The sequence below is a fragment of the Felis catus genome, chromosome B3 (genome assembly GCF_018350175.1).
Source record: "Felis catus isolate Fca126 chromosome B3, F.catus_Fca126_mat1.0, whole genome shotgun sequence".
In the NCBI taxonomy this organism is placed as follows: domain Eukaryota; kingdom Metazoa; phylum Chordata; class Mammalia; order Carnivora; family Felidae; genus Felis; species Felis catus.
In genome coordinates, this window is record NC_058373.1 from 6,670,209 (window position 1) to 6,690,989 (window position 20,781).

Here is a 20,781-nt window from a genome sequence, read left to right on the forward strand (position 1 = left end):
CAATGACATCGACACAAAAATAGCAGCACAGGGGTTAAAAATGTCCACGGGGGGCCAAAAAGGTTGGGACGTGAAAAGCTCCTACAAAATTCTCATGCCAGACCACATCAAGAGGCAGCCTGAACCTCCAGCGCTCTGTTCCTGGGGATAGTCGGGCCCAAAATGGGACCAGAAGGCTGAAACACCGCATGCGCCGGTCATCTACACGCTCAAATTGGTCAAGGAGGACTCAAAACCCACACTGCAATAAAAACCAGAATAATGTTAGCAGTAGATCGCAGCAGAAATTCTGCCACATGAAATTCTATTATTTTGGAAGTCTCCCTGCTAGGGTTTTTAATAAAGAACCGGGTTTTAGGCAAAAGGGAAGCCAGACTCCACTTCTGTCTTCCACAGGACCAAAGAAATTACCTCGTGTTCTGGGCAGAGGGGAACCACCATATTCATTGTGGGCTCTTTCAGAGATTACCAGGAGGAAGGTGTAAGTGGAAGAATTAAGGAGTAACTGCGAATGAGAAGCCTTAGGCAGGAAAAGAAAGGTGGGGGAAAAGGGGCCCATATTAACACACAAAGGAATGAAAACAATTATTCTAAGATGGCTGAGCTCTAGAACGTCCAAGACAAAAAACCCAAACTCAGAATCAACTCTTAAGAAGGTGTCGATCAATGAATATGATCATCTTTGGTTCATTCTAGAAAACTCATACAAACAGAGAAGGTAAAACCAAAAGCGACCAGATTCCTGCCAGAAATAAAGGTGACTGGTTATCTTCCAATTAGAAAGGAATTGGCTGTGGCGCCTGGGTGGCTCAGTCAGTTAAGTGTCAGCCCCTTGGCTTCAGCTCAGATCATGATCTCATCGGTTTGTGAGATTGAGCCCCGCGTCGGGCTCTGCGTGGACAGAAGGGAGCCTGCTTTCCATCCTCTCTCTCTGCGCCTCCCCCGCTTGCTCTCTGTCTCTCTCTCTCAAAATAAATAAATAAACTTAAAAAATAAAAAAAGGGATGGGACGCCTGGGTGGCTCAGTGCGTTAAATGTCCGACTTCCACTCACGTCATGACCTCGCGGTGCGTGGGTTCGAGCCCTGCGTCAGGCTCTGTGCTGACAGCTCAGCACCTGGATCCTGCTTCGGATTCTGTGTCTCCCTCTCTCTCTGATCCTCCCCCTGCTTGCTCTCTCTCTGTTTCACCCTCAAAACTAGATAAAGAATAAAATTTTTTTTTCTTAAAAATAAAAAAAGGGAACTGGCTGGCAAAGTGAGATAAGATATATTTATCAGAACCATGAAAGCAATAATGGAAAGGAAAGGGAAGGGAAGGAAAGAGAACTGTCCCAACTAAAACGAGAGGAAAAGTCATTCCACTGCACTTTCTCGTTTATTTCAAGTCCGAGAAAAGAACTGGGAAAACATGGCAAAACCAGTGAAGAAGCTACATTCCCAGCAGAAATCAGTCACACGCTTGTGTTTCTGCCGAGGAAGACAGGCGCTGCGGGTGCTCCCCCTGCTCCAATGACTAAGTAACTTGCTTAAATGCATTTGACGCACGATCCTTGAACTTCCAAAAAGCACTTAATACAGTGGCTCATGAAATCTTCATCTAAAAATGTTCATCCATTTATAATCAAGCTGCATCACACTGACAAATGGGCAGGAGGGCCGCGCAGAGGGAACAGATATTTGGAAGGATGCCGTCAAGATTGGTATTATCAGGGACTTTGTTGATCACTCGGAAGGATTTCTTCCTCCTTTTTTTTAAAGAGAATAAAAGAGATCTGTGGTCTAAATGCAGTGTAATTACAAAGGGAGGACTAACAGAGGAAATGAATTACATGATTCAATAAAAGAAAAAAAAATTTTTTAAATGCAATGTGACTTAGAAACCCCCACAGATGTCTCTGTTACAATGAAATCTGGAATACGTTTGATGACTTGGGGGCAGGGGGGACAGGGAAAAAAATTAGCTCCTGACAGAAAATATTGGATGGTAGATATGGGGGGGGGGTTGGAAAAGGCAACTGAACATCAAATTTAGCAAATCAAGAGTGGTTACTATGTGCCAGGCACTGTTCTAAATGCTTCAGATACAGTAACTCAGGTAAACCTCAAAACAACCTTCTAATCTAAGTACCATTATTATTCCTGTTTTATAGGTGAGCAAACAGAGGCACAGAGACGTTAATTAACTGGTCAAAGGTTACAGATTGTAAGACGTAGGGCTAGGATTCCAATCCAAAATCTGTGCTCCTAACCCTTCTGGCTTCCCCTAGAATTTAAACACTGAGAGGGTCAGAGAAATACGAGTCAGGCATTGGCTAAATCCAGGGTTAGCAGATCACCCCTTAGTCACGGCTCCGTGATGACCAGTCAGCCCTGTGACCTCTGCGGGCCTTAGTTTCCTCACCTGTGCATTGAAAAGCTAGATTAGGCGAGCTCTAACCAAGGGTTCGGCAGCTCTAAGCTGCCCCAAATCTATGCCGACGGTCTACGGTATATGGCCTGGTCTGCTTTCCGACCAGGATATTCAAAGATTATTTCATCCTAAAACAGGCAGCAAGTTGTATTAAGGTTCTTTCTCTGCCTCCTGACCTTCAGAAGATTATTATGTCCCCTCCATTCAGGCAAATGACAGAGAGTAATGAAAGGGGTACTGTACGGTTTCTCTTCTGGACTCGACTTAATGCGGTTGTAATGAAATGGCCCTCGAAAAGCTCTCGCTGCAGACCACGTGAACTGTGCTAAACCTACCAATCCCGGGGCCCCTCTCAGGAGCCAGTTCGTGGAATCTACCCTCCCATCTGGCTACGGGAATGCAGGTGAAATTGACACACTGGAGGTGGAACAACCAAAAGAGAGGAATTGGGGAGATGAAGACATGGAGGGCAAGGGAATCCCAGTTACAGAGTTTCGGGGTGGCTAAATAAACCTTACCTTCTTGGCATACTCCATTCTCTTTGCTAACACCCACTCTTCAGAGTTGAGACCACAAAATGCATTAGGGTGAATTCAACACCCACTTCCAAACTAACAGACCCCCAGAAATATCCTTCTCAAGCTGGGCCTTAAAGGTCACCCAGAGTGCATCTGTGAGTGAAGGAGGACCTTCCAGGTGGGTCATGCAGTCCCCCTTTGAGAGTCCTTTCTAAGCATCCCTGACAGGTGGCTGTCATCTGGCCTCTGCCTGGACACTTCCAAGGTCGAGGCACTGGCTGCCTTGCCGGACAGGCAGCCGCCTGCGCTGCTGGACAGCTCTCTGTAGGGAAAGCCCACGAAGCGCCTAGAACAGTGCCTGGCGTGGGGCCAAGCTCAGTAAGTGCGCCTCCAACTGGGCCAAAAGCTGCCTCCTTACAACTTGAACCCACGGATCCATGGTGCACCGCTGGAGCCCTGCAACGCAGAGGCCCCTCGGATATCCGGGGCTGTAAACAGGCCCCTCGGCCTTCTCCTTCCAGGTGCGGATCCCAGACCTCCATCACCAGGCCTGGGTCGGCAGACCCCCTCCCCAAACCCCAGAGGTCCCAAGAGTGAGCACCAATGGAGAGACAGCCGGCAGGGAGGCCGCAGTCAGGGATGCCCCAACCTCGGTACCCGGGGCAGGAGGGGACAAAGAAGAGCTTTCAGAAAGGCGTATCCCACGCGCCGCGGTCCAGGCTGCCTCCCTCCCAGCCACTGGGCGAGCCGGCCCTCGGGATCCCCGCGGCGCCAGGTGACAGGCCCCGGAGGATCCGAGGCGCAGGCAGCGGCGCGATGGGCCGAGCCACGACGGGGACCTCGGGGCTCAGGGATCTGGCCCGACGGATCGTGGGAGCGATCCCGGCTTAGCGGAGCTCGCCGGGCCGTGGCTTTACCTGCGCGTGGTTGACTACCGCGTCCTGGTTTGCCCCTAGCCGGGTTCCCGAAGCTCCGCGGCTGCCGGCGGCGCTCATGGAAATGCAGCCGGAACCCCTGGCCAGCGCAGCTCCCGCCGCTACCGGCCCCGCCCAAGCAACTGCCGCCACGCCCCTGACGACGGCTGCTGCCACGCCCCTGACTCGGAACCTGCCCGCTCATTGGGCGGCCAAGCCGCTGCTCTAGGAGCCCCGCGCGCTCATTGCACCCGGCGGGAAATCCATTGGTCAGAGGAGCTGCTTCTCAGGGTGGAGGCGGGACCCTCGGCGAGGAACTCCTCCACAGTTGGCTACCTTTGACGTCTTTAGCCTGTGGGCTGAGACGCTATTGGATGAGACCAGTGCGGAGGGAGTGGGGAAAGAGGGAGGTGGGCTAAAAGCTGCGTCGTGCTTGCTGTTGATGGGGGCGGGGTGCAGAAAGGGAGACAATTGTGACCGCGAGCTTGTTTGGGGGGCCGGGTAAGGTCAGGTGTCTTGTGAATTGAGCGGAGGGAGGCCAACTGGTGGTTAGCTCAGCTGCAGAATCTGGTGGCTCCAGGCCTACCGACTAACTCACCTGTAGCCCAGAACACAGCCCAAGACACCGGTCATAACCGGGAGAGGAAGGAGGTTGGTGAATCACCGAGCCGCAAAGAGAAGAAAGGATGTGGAGGCATCAGCCTCTGGCCCCTTGCAGCTGGTTAGGGTGATGGGGACGTGCTGGGCAGTGTGGACCTGTTACTGTCCCACTGCCCTTTCAGCACGTAAGATGACAGCCCAATGGGAGGCAGCCTGCAAGAACGCAGCCTTTAGAGTCAGACCTGCTGTTAATTAGTACTGGTTGCATGGCCTTGAGCAAGTCACTTAACCTTTCCATATGCACCCTGATTTCTTCCTTTCGCAACTGGGAGTAACAGTGATAATTGACGAGGAGATTAAATAAATCTGGTAAACACTAAGTGCCTGGCACTCAGGAGGCATTTAATCAAAACTGGTTCTCCACCTACTCACCTCCATGGGTCCATGGAACTAGGCCCAGTTCTAAAATTCTATGAGCCTGAAACTGCTTTTGCAATGGCATGTGCTTCGCCAAGAATAGAACATTTGACTGACTTGAAATGCAACTCCTTTAAGGGGTGGGCAGGGTCACCCTACCAGGGCACGGCAGGGCTGGAAGAGAGAGAGGAGAGGAGGCGATGGAAGGAGCATTTAGTGAGAGAAGGGAAGCAGCATTTGTAGCAACGTTAAGTCTTTTCCAGCACATTTCAGGGTTATGACAAGGGAGAATGGAGCTTCCCCCATCCTGTTCACCCAAGTGTCCAACGGCTCAAGTTTCATGGAGCGTGACCAAATAACCCTTTGAAGGCTGATCAGCCCTGGACCAGAAACCACCACATAAGATCTTTCAGGGATTCCTGAAGCCCAGTCCCCATCCTGAAGGCATGGAAGTCCGAGAGCGTGAACAGAAAGAGCCTCTCGCCTGAATTTAGCCCCAGACCCCTCGGGACCCAAGGTGTTCCGGGGTGAAAGAGGAGAAAGAATCCTTTGCCATTGCTGGATTTTTCATTCAGTTGTCACGTTACCTAAAAAAATGTTGCACCTCAGTAGTTATTTATTCCTCTCTATTCTCTTACATCGTGGAAACAAAAAAGCCAGGCTTCAGAAGCAACGAATTTTAGTGAGGGACCTCCATAGTTCTGACTCCCGTTAAAATAGCTTGGGCCGCCAGAAAAGAGCTTTCGATCTGTTGCCAGTTGTGTGTGCCTGTGTGTGTGTGTGTGTGTGTGTGTGTGTGTGTGTGTGCGCACGCGCACACATGTGCACACGCATGCACCCACAGTTGGTTCTGCCCCACAGTTTTCATGTCTTTAAACAGGACTGCTTGGTGGCCATACATATGTCTGTACATGTGCTGGGGAAACTGGCCTGGCCCACTACAGGTTAGCTCCTGCTGTGTTTGCTGAAGGAGACTGAGCTGTTTTGTTAGACCCTGTAAGACATTAAAGTGGCTCCTGAGGTCTGGGAAGATTTCTCCAGCTTGATTCAGAGCCACAGAAAGCAGCTGTTAGAAGTAGATGACTCTACTGGATGGATTTTTCACCCCTTGTCAGGAATACAAGTTTAGCCAAGAGTTCCAGAAGGGGACAGTCATCCGGTTCAGGAATTCTAAAACAATTGCATCACTAAGGCTTAAAAAGACTTGCGGAATGAGCCCGGAGGAGGAAGAAGGAAAGGAGTGAAGGCATCTCTGGCTGGCTTCAAGAATCATCCACTGCCTTCTGCAACACATAGAACTTGTGTTCTGACTTGTTGCTGGTTTCTGTGTCCTCCTCTCTACTTTGGCTCTTGCCGTGTTCTGTTGAATCACATTATTTCCTTCTATAAAGCATGTCTGTGGGAGGCCATTTAGGAGACAGAATGGACTCATTTTTGCCTCCTGGGTTAGTAGTCTGTGGGGACTGAGGATTTGGTGAGGGTTGGCCTGGGATAACCAGTTTGTAGAACATGGCTACGAAATGCATTTCTGGGGGCGCCTGGGTGGCTCAGTCGGTTGAGCATCCGACTCTTGATTTTGGCTCAGGTCATGATCTCACGGTTCTTAGGATTGAGCCCTCCATCAGGCTCTGTGCTGACAACACAGAGCTTGCTCGGGATCCCCTCTCTCTCCTTCTCTCTCTGTCCCTCCGCATGCTTTCTCTCTCTCAAAATAAATAAAAAATACGTATGACGTACATTTCTGAAAGCATGAAAGTACCTTGTTATGAAGACAACCAGGGAGAATGTGTACACTCACTCTTGTTCTGGAAAAGCTCCGAGACTCTACTAAAGTCGACCGGGCTCTAAAGTCACCTGGGGACACCTCTGCAGGATTTCCTAACCCTTTGAAAATCTGGGAGGCCCTCCCGGAGATGGCAAGCAGCAGTGGTCAAAGCAGATAGTGTTCTCTGTTTATTCTCTTCTTGCAAAATCAGCGGTTCACCTGGTTGGTCAGTTTCATTGTTTATCTTCAGGGAATGGTTGAGAGAAACTGGCCTTGGAGCCTCTGCTACTTGGCCTTGAATCCTGGCTCTGCCCTTCCTTGCCTGGTGTCCTTGGGCAAGTACCACACCTCTGTATCCCACTTTCTTCTGTAAAATTCAGGTGACGTTAATGGTGCTTCCCCAATGGAGCAAATAATAGATGTTAAGTGCATCAAACAGTACCTGGCATATGCTTAGCTCTTAATAAATGTTTGCCATGGTTATGACAGGAGACCACTTAAGAACCTTTCTTGGGGCACCTGGGTGGCTCAGTCGGTTAAGCGTCTCTTGATTTTCATTCAGGTTAGGATATCATCGTCTTTTTATTTTTTTAATGTTTATTCATTTTGAGAGAGAGAGACAGAGACAGTGCAAGCAGGGGAGGGGCATAGAGAGAGGGAAAGAGAGAGAATCCCAAGCAGGCTCCACGTTCTCCCAATGTGAGGCTTGAACTCAAACCATGAGATCATGACCTGAGCCAAAATCAAGAGTCAGACACTTAACCGATTGAGCCACCCAGGTGCCCCAGGATCTCATGGTCTTGAGATCAAGCCCCACATCGGGCTCTGCGAAGGACATGGAGCCTGCTTAAGATTCTTGCTCCCTCTCCCTTTGCCCCTCCCCCACTTTGGCTCACATGCTCTTGGTCTCGTTCTTTCTCTCTCTCTCTCTCTTAAAAAAAAAAAGGAACCTTTCTCTAAGGCGATCATTTAAAAAAATTTTTTTATGTTTTTATTTTATTTTTGAGAGAAAGCCAGAGTGCAAGCAGGGGGAGGGGCAGAGAGAGAGGGAGACAGAATCTGAAGCAGGCTCCAGGCTCTGAGCTGTCAGCGCAGAGCCTGACATGGGGCTTGAACTCACGGACTGCGAGATCATGAGCCAAAGTCAGACATTCATTCAACTAACTGAGCCACCCAGGCACCCCTATACTTTACCTTAATATAGCTTTAGATTCACAGCAAAATTGGGCAGAAAGTACAGAAAGTTCCCATTTATGCATCCCCACCCCAGAACAGGCAGGATTTTTTTTTTTTTTTTTTACTAGCAATATCTACCAGCTGGTGAAATTTTTCTGTTGGAATATCCTTACCAAAAGAGGGTTCCAAGGACAGAGTCAAGGTTTTTGAGGATAGACCTTATCACCATAATAAATGAGAAGGAAACAGGAAAGGATGTGGCTGAGAAAACCGTACTAAAAACTGCAGTCTGGATGTTGATGAAATTTCTCAGAAGGCCTAAGAGTGTCGACTCTAATGAGTCAAAAATTGCTACTTTCTTTTCACACCCAGTGCTGCCTATGTAAAGTCTAGACAGGGGGAGCTCAGAGTTCTCCATGGCCAGACTTCCTGGCTAGATTCTTATTGATAATGGTGATGGTGTTTGCTCAGAAGTCCCCGTATGCAATAGTTGTAGGAGATCAAACTATGAGGAAATTCAAGAGTTTGGCTTGTTTTGTTATTGAAAAGCTTCCTACTGGCCGTTTGAAGCAGTGATGAGTCATAACCTTATGTTTGGGGCTGCTTCCTTAAACCTACATGTGAAGTTGTCTATAAAAAATGCATAGGGTGGTTTTATGCCCAGGATAGTCTTGGTTTATGCCTATTGCCCTGGAAATTTTTTAACAATGCCCCCCTTTAGTCTCAAATGGACTAAGCTTGGGTGATAAATTATATGGTGATATTTACACTTACATACACAGGACCAAGCACTGAAAATGCTCAGGAAACACTGCCCCCCACCCCCCATCCCCCCACACACAGGCGAAAAGGGAATGTTTCAGCCTTATAATCAGATACAGAGTATCAGACAGGTGGCTGGCTAAAGATGTCTTCTTAGTCACCATGCATTCGTCTTCTTGACGTCATCCTTAATTACAGTAATAAAAATTGAACTCCTCATGCTATCAACTCAAAAGGAGTCAATAAAACCTGTGCATTAAATAAGTGCATCACATATCCTTTCCTGCATAATTTCATGTTATTGAGCTCTTTTTTTTTTTTTGGGGGGGGGGACAGAGAGAGACACAGCATGAACGGGGGAGGGGCAGAGAGAGAGGGAGACACAGAATCAGAAACAGGCTCCAGGCTCTGAGCCATCAGCCCAGAGCCTGATGCGGGGCTCGAACTCATGGACTGCGAGACCGTGACCTGGCTGAAGTCGGACGCTTAACCGACTGCGCCACCCAGGCACCCCTATTGAGCTCTTTTAAAGCTGTTTAGGGGCACCTGGGTGGCTCAGTCAGTTAAGCGTCCAACTTTAGCCAACAGTTCGTGAGTTCGAGCCCCGTGTCAGGCTCAGTGCTGACAGCTGGGAGCCTGGAGCCTGCTTCAGATTCTGTGTCTCCCTCTCTCTCTGCCCCTCCCCCGCTCATGCTCACACTCTGTCTCTGTCAAAAATAAATAAACTTAAAAAAATTTTTTTTAAGCTGTTTACATCCTACCAGAGATCCCTATTTTGTTTTTCCATATATTAGAATTCATTAACAAGATAGTAAATATTTTTACTGCGTGGGACGTATAGTACTAACAAGATAGAACCATAAACCAAAGTCCCATCTCGATATAGGACAAATACTGTAAGAGACACTAAAAAAAGCTGAGCAGTAAGCAATACAGTGTAATCAACATTGCGAACAATTGTTCAGAGGAGGCAACAATTTCTTCTGGTTTAGAATCTTAGAGATTTGACCTGGGCCTTGAAGGTTCACGGGGCTGAAGTTGGGGTGGGAGGTGGGTGGCATTCCCAGCAGGTGAGGACATCAGGAACCCTAAGTAGAGGCCCCTAAGTAGAAGAAAACAAGTTGTTTTGTCTGGAGCAGAGTCCAAGTGGAGAATCAGCAGGCGAGAAGATGAAAAGGCGGACAGGGCCAGTGATAGGCAAAGTTCACATGCCTTCGTCCAAGTTCATCTCAGCTGCCAAGCATTTGGACATCCTAGCACAGTACACGGCATGCTCCAGGCATCTACATATCGCCTTAATAATTTTGAACCTCTCTCTTTAGTACCTGCTTATTATTAATAGTTGCTTGAAGCTCACTCACTTTTTAAATCAAATACCTTCTTCAGCCTCGTACCAAATCTCAACTAGGGGGCAAGTTCACCCCCCGACTAGAGATGTTTTTTGGTTGTCACAACTAAAGAGAGTACCGCTAGCGTTTAGTGGCTGGAGGCCGGGGATGCTGCTGAACAGGACAGCCCCCACCACAAAGACTTATCTGGCCCAAAATGTCAGTAGTGCTCAGGTTGAGAAGCCCCGATTACAGGCTCGATGTGCTCGTTCTATTTTATTCTACTTTACATTAAAATAATTTCACAGCTATTAAATTTTAAAATCTTCTTCCCTGTGCTACTTGATTCGAACAGATGTGTGAACATCCACATTCACTGCAACATCATTCACGATAGCCAAAAGGTGGAAACACTCTAACCGTCCACTGATGGATGAAGGGATAAACAAAGAATAGCACATACACACTATGGAATATCATCCAACCTTAAAAAAGAAGAAAATTCTGACACCTGCTATACCATGAATGAACCTTGAAGGCATGCTGCTAAGTGAACTAAGCCAGTCACAAAAGGACAGGTATAGCATGATTCCACCTATATGAGGGACCCGGAATAGTCACATTCACAGAGACAGAAGCTAGAATAGTGACTGCTAGGGAGTGGAGAGGGGGTAATCGGTAGTTAGTTAAAGAGTAAAGAGTTTCTGTTTTGCAAGATGAAAACATTCTGGAGTTGGAGGGTGGCGATGGCTGTATAGCAATGTGAGTGTACTTCATATCGCTGAATTGTGCATTTGAAAGTGGTCGAGAGGGTCAACTTTATGTATATTTCACAATAAAAATCTTAAATTTGTTCTCAAGATCATTGGTGATACACCTCAATCCAGTTTTGAAAACACGAGGTGGCGCTCACAGTAGGTGGTCAGTAATGTTCACTGAATGAAATGGAAAGGAGTTAGATGTGTCTTCTTCTAAGACATAAGATGCAATCAGAGGCCACGTGCTTTAGAAGCAGAAAGATCTGAACTTAAATCCAGGCTGTGGCAATTATTAGCTGTGCTTTCTCAGAGAAGTGAACTAAGACCGTATGAGTTTCTATTTCTTCATCTATAATGTAAAGAAAATAATACCCATGTCATAATGGTGGAAAATGAGATAATGTGGGTGAAATACTTAACACAGTACCCTGTATATTGTAAGTGCTCGATGAGCGCACTCATCGATAATAGCTATTGCTATTATCATGATTGTTTTTTACAGCTTTAATGAGATATAATTCATATACAATACAATTTACCCATTTAAAGTGTACAATTCAATGGGTTTTCGTGTATTCATAGAGTGTGCAACTATCACCACAAGCAATTTTAGAACGTTTTTATCACCCCCAAAAGAAACCTCTTCTCCATTAGAAGTCACTCCCCGTTTCCCCCAAACACAACCCCCACCAGCTCTAGACAACCTATTATTCTTTCTGTCTCTTTAGCCTTGCCTAGTCTGGACATGTCATATAGAGGACATAATACATTATGCGGTCTTTTATGACTGGCTCCTTTCACTTAAAATAATGTTTTCAAGGTTCATCCACATTGTAGCCTGTATCAATATTTCATTTCTCTTTTAAAAGATTTAAGTATATTTATTTAAGAGAGAGCGAGCACAAGCAGGGGCAGAGAGAGAGAGAGAGAGAGAGAGAGAGAGAGAGAGGCTGACGGTGCATGGAGCTCATTGTGGGGCTCTATCTCACGAACCATGAGATCACAACCTGAGCTGAAATGAAGAGTCTACACTGTAACTGACCGAGCCACTCAGAAACCCCTTATTTCTTTCTTTTAAATTGAGTTGTAAGTGTTCTTTATGTATTCTAGATGGAAGTCCCTTATCAGATATATGATTTGCAGATACTTGCTTCCATTCTGTGAGGTGTCTTCATATTCTTTTTTTTTTTTAATTTTTTTAGCATTTATTTATTACTGAGAGACACAGAGAGACAGAGCATGAGCACGGGAGGAGCAGACACAGAATCCGAAGCAGGCTCCAGGCTCCGAGCTGTCAGCACAGAGCCCGACGCGGGGCTCGAACTCACACACCGCGAGATGGTGACCTGAGCCGAAGTCGGCCGCTCAACCGACTGAGCCACCCAGGCGCCCCAAGGTGTCTTCATATTCTTAATGGTATCCTTGGAAACACAGATGTTTTTAATTTTGATGAAGTCCAGTTCATCTGTTTCTGTTTGTGCTTTTGGTATCATAGCGCAGAAAGCTGTTCCTAACCTGAGATCCAGAGGATTTACTTCTATATTTTCTTCCAAAAGTTTTCTAGTTTCAGCTCAGGCATTTAGGTCTAAGACCGAGTTTGAGTTCCTTTTTGCGTGATGCGAGGAAGATGACCAACTTCATTCTTGTGCATGTGAGTATCCAGTTGTGCAGCACCATTTATCAAAAAGCAATTATTTTCCTATTGAATGTCATGCTTGTCAAAAATCAATTGGCCAGAGATGTAGGAGCTTCCTTCCGGGCTCTCAATTCTATTCCACTGATCTATAGGTCTCTCATGAGGCCACTATTACATTGTCGTGATCACTGTCGTTTTGTGGCAAGTTTTTAAAAATCGGTTCAGTGTGAGTCCTCCAACTTGGTTCTCCTTTTTCAAGGTTATGCTGCCCCTTCCGGGTCCCCTGATGAATTTTTCATTTCAGTTAGTGAACTTTTTGATTCCAGAATTTCCATTGGTTTTTTCAGAATTTCTCTTTACTACTGAGATTCTTTACTTAATGAGACACTGTCACCAGACCTTCCTTTACTTTAAACATGGCTTCCTGTATTTCTCTGACCACATTTATAACGATTGCTTTCAAGTCTTCGTTGGCTAAGCCTGACAGCTGAACCCTCGCAAAGGCAGTTTCTGATGCCTGATTTTTTTTTCTTGTATAGAAGTCTTAGATTCCTGTTTTGTTGCATGTGTCATAATTTTTGTTGAAAAGTGGATACTCTAGGTAACTTTGGATATAGATTCCTCCTCACCCTGAGGCTTGTTGTTAGCTTGCTTAGCTTTCAGGGACTTGGCTGGACTATTCTAGTGAAGTCACTTCCCCCAGAGTGTGCACTCTGATGTCACTCCTCCGAGGGTGCAGCCTTGGGTATGTGCACAGTCTCTCTGGGATGACAGTGGTCAACAAGGCTCTCTTTGTCTTTTTACCTGATTTCTCTGGTAAGCTGTCTGCCCCCTGTGGTATCACACCCAGCTGTTAGCCTCCACCAGCTGCTGGCTGGCTGTTCTACTGGGTTTAACATCATCCCGGGGCACAAACTGCCCCACAGTCTTGTCTAGCTACATCTGGGCCCCCCCTTGCAGGGGTAGTCTTCGAGGCTTCCAACCAAGCTTCGAGCTTCTATGATTGCTCCGTAGCTGTCTCTTTCCCTCGTCCCCTCTAGTATACCTCCAGCTAGTCTGTGGTTTAACTTCTTGTTTGAGTGGAGCTCTGGACTCCTCTTAACTGCTTCCCAACAGGGTCTCCATTGTTTTTGAGGGCCCCCTTACCTTGCACTTGAACTTCCCCACATTGTATTGCAAATAAAGTGAGTTTCCTTGGGGTGAGCCTTGGAGCTCTCTGTTCTTAGGGCCTGCTTCCCCTCCCTAGGCAAAACCACTGCTCCCAACATGGGGAGTATGGGCAGGGGCAATGGCCTTCTTATCTTAGAGTGACAGCGGTGCTTTATGAACAGAGTGCTGGACAAAGGCAGTAAGTAGCCTCCAGTCTTGTTGGTTTGCCTTCCCGCCCATAGACCCTCTGGCCTGTGAGCAAGCTGGGGCAAGAGTGACTGAGGCCCCAGTACTTTCGGCCTGTTCTGTCCTATGAGTGGGAGCTGAGTAGAGTCACTGAGCCCTGCGCGGTGGGAGGGAGGGAGAGGTCTGAGGCTCTTTTGTCACTGACTCTCACTGTTCTGAGATTTAGTGAATTTTCTTGCACAAAATTTCCTAATTTGCTGTGTGCTCTTCAGACAATTTTCAGATACTGTAAAATTATTGTGATTTGGGTTTTTGCTATTATCATTTTTTAAAACTTTCACCCGTTACGGCTGTTTTGGTATGGAGAGGGTTTACGGAGCAACTCATGCCACCATTCCAGAAGTCAGGTGCTCTGTTGTGATTATTCATCGTGAGGCAGTACTTTGGCCAAGTTAGTCTGGAGGCAGTGTTCTGGGTAATTTAGCAGTAGGAGTGACTGATGCCAGGTAGAAGAGACAGTTGGCTACTGTACTGGTTCAGGGGTAAAGCGATAAAGGTCTGAACTTGACAGAGGGAGTAGAAAGGAAAGGAGTGGTGTGGGCACGGCCAGATTCATCAGGACCTCCCTGCAGGTTAGATTTGGGGTGCAGGGGCGGGAGGGAAGGGTCAGAGAGGACTCCAGGTGATTCTAAAGTGGAGGAGGTTGGGCAAGTCTGATGCAGATCTGTTGAGACCGTGGTAACAGATATATTCAAGGGAAAGGGCAAAGAGTACATTGTGATCAGAAAAAAGCAGAACTGGAGGGTAGGGGAAAGGTCGTGTTTTGTAGACAAGGATCTTTGCAGTCCTACTTTTTATGTAACACTTTACAACGTCGCCCACACACAAGATAGCAGAAGTCACGAGAATAGATCATTTTCAGACAGAAAAGCAGACCAGGCCACTTAAATGTGGGAGAATGGAACTCTAAGGGGGCAGGAGTGAGGGAGATGGGGAAGTTACCACAAGAAAGGTAGAAACAATGACTGCTGATACTCATTACCCCTTACTAAGAGCCAAGCACTGTTTTAAAAGCTTTACGTGTTGTCTTACATTTAATCCTCAGAAGAACTCCCCAGGGTTGGGATTACTTCCATTTTACAGATCAGAAACCTGAGACCAGAGAGGTGAACAAATGGGCTCAAGTTCACACAGGTGGTAAGCAATAGGGCCCAAACTAAAACCTAAGCCAACCGGGTGCTGGGGTGGCTCAGTGGGTTAAGGGTCCAACTTCAGCTCAGGTCATGATCTGATGTTTCGTGGGCCCGAGCCCCGCATCGGGCTCTGCGCTGACAGCTTGGAACCTAGAGCCTGCTTCAGATTCTGTGTCTCCTTCTCTTTCTGCCCCTCCCTTACTTGCCCTCTGTCTCTCTCTCAAAAATAAATAATAAATATTAAAACAAAAAACCTAAGCGGTCATGGACATATATATAACATTCATTCCAAAGTGTGCACACCCATGTTCACGGTGGCACCATTTGTAATGGCCTGAGACTGTAAATCGCCCTCGTGTCCATCAACACTGGAATGGATAATCAAATTGTGGTACCTTCATATTCAATGGAATATTATACGGCAGTGAGAGTGAAAAAAAAAAAAAACATTGCTAGAAGTAACAACACGGACACAGTGATGGGGTTTTCGGGTGATGGTGGGGTTCAGAGCTGATGGCCAAGAAAGAATTCTTGAAGACGTCTTTGGTGTAAAAGGTGATTTTATTAAAGCACAGGGACAGGACCCATGGGCAGAGGGAGCTGCTTGGTGGGTTGTGAAGAGTGCCTACTTATATACCTTCAAGTTTCCAGGACCTTGAGGGGCTAGTGGCCATTAAGAAAACGTCATTTATTACTGGCTGGTAAAACCTCAGTCAAGAGACCCTTCAGATGTATATCAGGGGGCCATAAGCCCAGAGTCTGATCGCCAACATGTATCTTGGGTGGGGGGGTAGAGATAAAGGAAGTTTCCAAAGGAATTTTTACGTGTTTAAGGAGATTCACAGGATCCTGGGGGGTCAGGATAATGTTAAGCCAAGATTCCCTTTTGCCCCTACCAAAGTATCATCATCGAGGCAGCTGAGCTCCTAGAGGGAGGTCACTCTGCCTGTTTCAAGGACTCGTCACTGGGCTGTAGGCAGTAAGGGAATTTCATTTTTTGTTTGCCTTTGTTTCCCACATCGCCATGGCAAGCACTTAACCCCCTTTGCTTTGTTATTGAGTAGCCAGGAGTGTTGGAGGAATATCGCACATATCCTACCTTGCGGGGGTGGGGGGTGGGGTGGGGAAGGGGTTGCTGTTAGCCTGTCCTTTGCCCTCAACTTGCCCTACACTCCCTCATCAATAATACTGAACAAAAGAAGCTGTCACAATAGAGAACATGTTGTATGATTCTATTTATATCAAGTCCAGAATGAGGCAAAATGAATCTATATGTGAAAAGTCAGGTCACCTCTGTGGGGCAGTAGAGACTGGGAAAGGGCATGAGGAAGGGATCTAGTAATGTTCTGGTTCTTGACCTGTGTGGTGGTTACACGGGTGAATTTAGGAAAATTCACCAAGCTGCATACTTAACAATTCATGTACTTTTCTGTGTATAGGTAACACTTCACTACAAAATCTACTAAAACAAAAGAAAACAAAATGGAAGTAGGCTGTATGATTGTGTGATTGAGAATATACCCTTTAAAAAAAATTGGTTTTTTTTAACGTTTATTCATTTTTGAGAGACACAGACAGAGCGTGAATGGGGGAAGGGCAGAAAGAGAGGGACACACAGAATCTGAAGCAGGATCCAGGCTCTGAGCTGTCAGCACAAAGCCCAACGTGGGGCTCGAACTCACCAACCGTGAGATCATGACCTGAGTCGATGTTGGACGCTTAACCCATTGAGCCACCCCGGCGCCCCATGAGGACATACCCTTTTTAACCATGAAGCTGTCAAGATAGCAGCTGTTTTGTTTCCTCTTCAACAAATAAGATTCAAAGAAAAATACACAGGGAGTCCATAAAATCATAATTTAAAAAAATTTAAGAGGCGGATTGACCAAATGTAACATATAGGACTTGTTAACTTGTTAGCATCCTTATTAAAACAAAGTGGAAAAAAATAAAAATGATGAAACAATCAGAGACTTTAAACACATTGCATCCAGGTGACATTAAAGTATGGTTGATTTTAGGTCTATTATTGTATTGTGATTATTTTTAAAAAGGCTTTATATTTCAGAGATATATATTGACATGTTTATGAGTGACACAATAGGACATTTGGGATTTGCTTCAAAATAACATGGGCGTAAGCATAGAGATGAAACCAGATTGGGCAGGAGTTGATCACTATTTTTTTTTTAATGTTTATTTACTTTTGAAGGAAAGAGAGCAGGGTGAGGGCAGAGAGAGAGGGGGACAGAGGATCCAAAGCGGGCTTTGCATTGACAGGCTAACAGCAGCGAGCCCGATGTAGGGCTCAAACTCACGAACTGTGAGTTTATGACCTGAGCTGAAGTTGGATACTCAACTGACTGAGCCACCCAGGTGCCCCAGGAGTTGATCACTATTGAAGGTGGAAGGTAGTTATCTGGGTGTCACTGTACTATTCTCTCTACTCGGGTGTATGTTTGAATATATATATATATATATATATATATATATATATATATATATATATATATACATACACATACATACACACACACACACACACATATATGTATGTATGTGTATATGTGTGTGTGTGTGTGTGTGTGTGTGTATTTTACTGTTTATTTTGGGGGGAGGGAGGAGAGAGGGAGAGAGAGAATCACAAACACAGAGCCTGACATGGGGCTTGATCTCATGAAACATGAGATTGTGACCTGAACCTAAATCAAGAGTTGGACACTTAACTGACTGAGCCACCCAGGTGCCCCCGAACATATTTGAAAATTTTTTTTTTCAACGTTTATTTATTTTTGGGACAGAGAGAGACAGAACATGAACGGGGGAGGGGCAGAGAGAGAGGGAAACACAGAATGGGAAACAGGCTCCAGGCTCTGAGCCATCAGCCCAGAGCCTGACGCGGGGCTCGAACTCACGGACCGCGAGATCGTGACCTGGCTGAAGTCGGACGCTTAACCGACTGCGCCACCCAGGCGCCCCCGAACATATTTTTAAATAAGAAGTGTTTTTTTATTTAAAAAAAAAATTTTTTTTTTTCAACGTTTATTTTTGGGACAGAGAGAGACAGAGCATGAACGGGCGAGAGGCAGAGAGAGAGGGAGACACAGAATCGGAAACAGGCTCCAGGCTCTGAGCCATCAGCCCAGAGCCCGACGCGGGGCTCGAACTCACGGACCGCGAGATGGTGACCTGGCTGAAGTCGGACGCTTAACCGACTGCGCCACCCAGGCGCCCCAAGAAGTTTTTATTTATTTATTTATTTATTTATTTATTTATTTATTTATTTATTTAATTTTTTTTTCAACGTTTATTTATTTTTGGGACAGAGAGAGACAGAGCATGAACGGGGGAGGGGCAGAGAGAGAGGGAGACACAGAATCGGAAACAGGCTACAGGCTCTGAGCCATCAGCCCAGAGCCTGACGCGGGGCTCAAACTCCCGGACCGCGAGATCGTGACCTGGCTGAAGTCGGACGCTTAACCGACTGCGCCACCCAGGCGCCCCAAGAAGTTTTTTTTTAAAAGAAGAAAACTAACACAATCCCTATCAAAATAACACCAGCATTCTTCACAGAGCTAGAACAAACAATCCTAAAATGTGTATGGAACCAGAAAAGACCCCGATTAGCCAAAGCAATCTTGAAAAAGAAAACCAAACCAAGAGGCATCACAATCCTGGACTTTAGCCTGTACTACAAAGCAGTAATCAAGACAGTATGGTACTGGCACAAAAACAGACACTCAGATAGATCAATGGAACAGAACAGAGAACCCAGAAATGGACCCACAAACTATGGCCAACTAATCTTTGACAAAGCAGGAAAGAATACCCAGTGGAATAAAGACAGTCTCTTCAGCAAATGGTGCTGGGAAACTGGACAGCAACTTGCAGAAGAATGAACCTGGACCACTTTCTTACACCATACACAAAGTAAACTCAAAATGGATGAAAGACCTAAATGTAAGATTCCTAAAGGCTTCCTAAAAGGAAGCCATCAAAATCCTAGAGAAAAGCAGGCAAAAACTTCTTACTTCCCAGAGGCAAGGGAAACTAAAGCAAAAATGAACTATTGGGACCTCATCAAAATAAAGAGTTCTGCACAGCGAAGGAAACAATCAGCAAAACGAAAAGGCAACCGATGGAACAGGAGAAGATATTTGCAAATGACATATCAGATAAAGGGTTAGTATCCAAAATCTATAAAGAACTTATCAAACTCCACACCCAAAAAACAAAATAATCCAGTGAAGAAATGGGCAAAAGACATGAATAGACACTTCTCCAAAGAAGACATCCAGATGGCCAACCGACACATGAAAAAATGCTCAACATCACTCATCATCAGGGAAATACAAATCAAAACCACGAGGAGATATCACCTTACACCTGTCAGAATGGCTAACATGAACAACTCAGGCAACAACAGATGTTGGCGAGGATGCGGAGAAAGAGGATCCCTTTTGCATTGTTGTTGGGAATGCAAGCTGGTGCAGCCACTCTGGAAAACAGTATGGAGGTTCCTCAAAAAATTAAAAATAGAACTACCCTACGACCCAGCAATTGCACCACTAGGTGTTTATCCAGGGGATACAGGTGTGCTGTTTCAAAGGGGCACATGCACCCCAATGTCTATAGCAGCGCTATTGACAATAGCCAAAATACGGAAAGAGCCCCAATGTCCATCGACGACGAATGGATAAAGAAGATGTGGTATATATGTACAATGGCGTATCACTCCGCAATCAAAAAGAATGAAACCTTGCCATTTGCAGCTACATGGATGGAACTAGAGGGTATTATGCTAAGCGAAATTAGTCAGAGAAAGACAAATATCGTTAAGACTTCACTCATATGAGGATTTGAAGATACAAAACAGACGAACATAAGGGAAGGGAAACAAAAACAATATGAAAACAGGAAGGGGGACAAAACATAAGAGACTCTTAAATATAGAGAACAAGCAGAGGGTTGCTGGAAGGGTTGTGGGAGGGGGGATGGGCTAAATGGGTAAAGGAATCTATTCCTGAAATCATCGTTGCACTAGATGCTAACTAGCTTGGATGTTAATTAAAAAGTAAATACTTTTTAAAAAAGAAGAAAACTAACATTCAGTGTGTCGACAAAGTACAGTAAGACCTTGGTTTGCGAGCATAATGTCTTCTGGAAGCATGCTTGTAATCCAAAGCACCTGTTTATCAAGGAATTTCAAGAACCATCGGCTCAGTTGTCATCATGTGACAGACGTTTGGCGTCACTTACTACTCGTATTGCAAGACATCGCTCATTTATCAAGTTAAAATCTATTAGAAACGTTTGTCTTGCAGAACACTCACGGAACAAGTTGCTCGCCATCCATGGTTTTACTGTAATTGGTTTCCATGACTCCATATTTTTAAGTTCGTTTCCACTGAGATGGACAGAGGAGAGCGCAGACACATGGTCACGGATACCAGGGGAGGAGGGAACTAACAGTCTCGCGGTGCCCACTGCCGTAGCTCTGTTTCTGTCTCCACTGCTCCACTGGAATAGTTCTGGCACAGGTCACCATGACCCCCATGCCTGAGACTCTAGCCGCAGGTGCTTCTGCCTTTCCCTGCCTCCCTGTTAGTCTGTGCCATAGACCCTTCTTCCGGCGGCTAAGCTATGCGTTCTGTCATCAGGCCTCTACTCTTCTCCCCTGTACGCTTCCCAGGTGGTTTCATCCTCTCCTACGAGCTCAAGTTGCTGTCATGCTGTCTGTCTAAAATACCACTTTGTTGGGGCGCCTGGGTGGCTCAGTCGGTTAGGCGTCCAACGTCGGCTCAGGTCACCATCTTGCAGTTCATGGGTTTGAGCCCTGCGTCGGTCTGTGTGCTGACAGCTGGGGGCCTGGATTCTGTGCCTCCCTCTCTCTCTCTGCCCCTCCCCAACTTGCACTCTGTCTCTCTCTCAAAAAAAAAAAAAACCAAACTAAATAGACATTAAAATA

General features: G+C 46.1%; 1 protein-coding gene across 2 annotated transcripts in view; it reads right to left on the minus strand.

The window, feature by feature from the left end:
• The window catches only part of ABHD2 (abhydrolase domain containing 2, acylglycerol lipase), a 108,013-nt gene extending 104,014 nt beyond the window's left edge, over window positions 1–3,999 (minus strand). For both annotated transcript variants that reach the window (XM_019831896.3, XM_006932261.5), the window contains exon 1: window positions 3,847–3,999. The gene's annotated coding sequence lies outside the window, so the exon portion shown is untranslated. The remainder of the gene's footprint in view (window positions 1–3,846) is intronic.
• Between the last annotated feature and the right edge of the window lie 16,782 nt (window positions 4,000–20,781).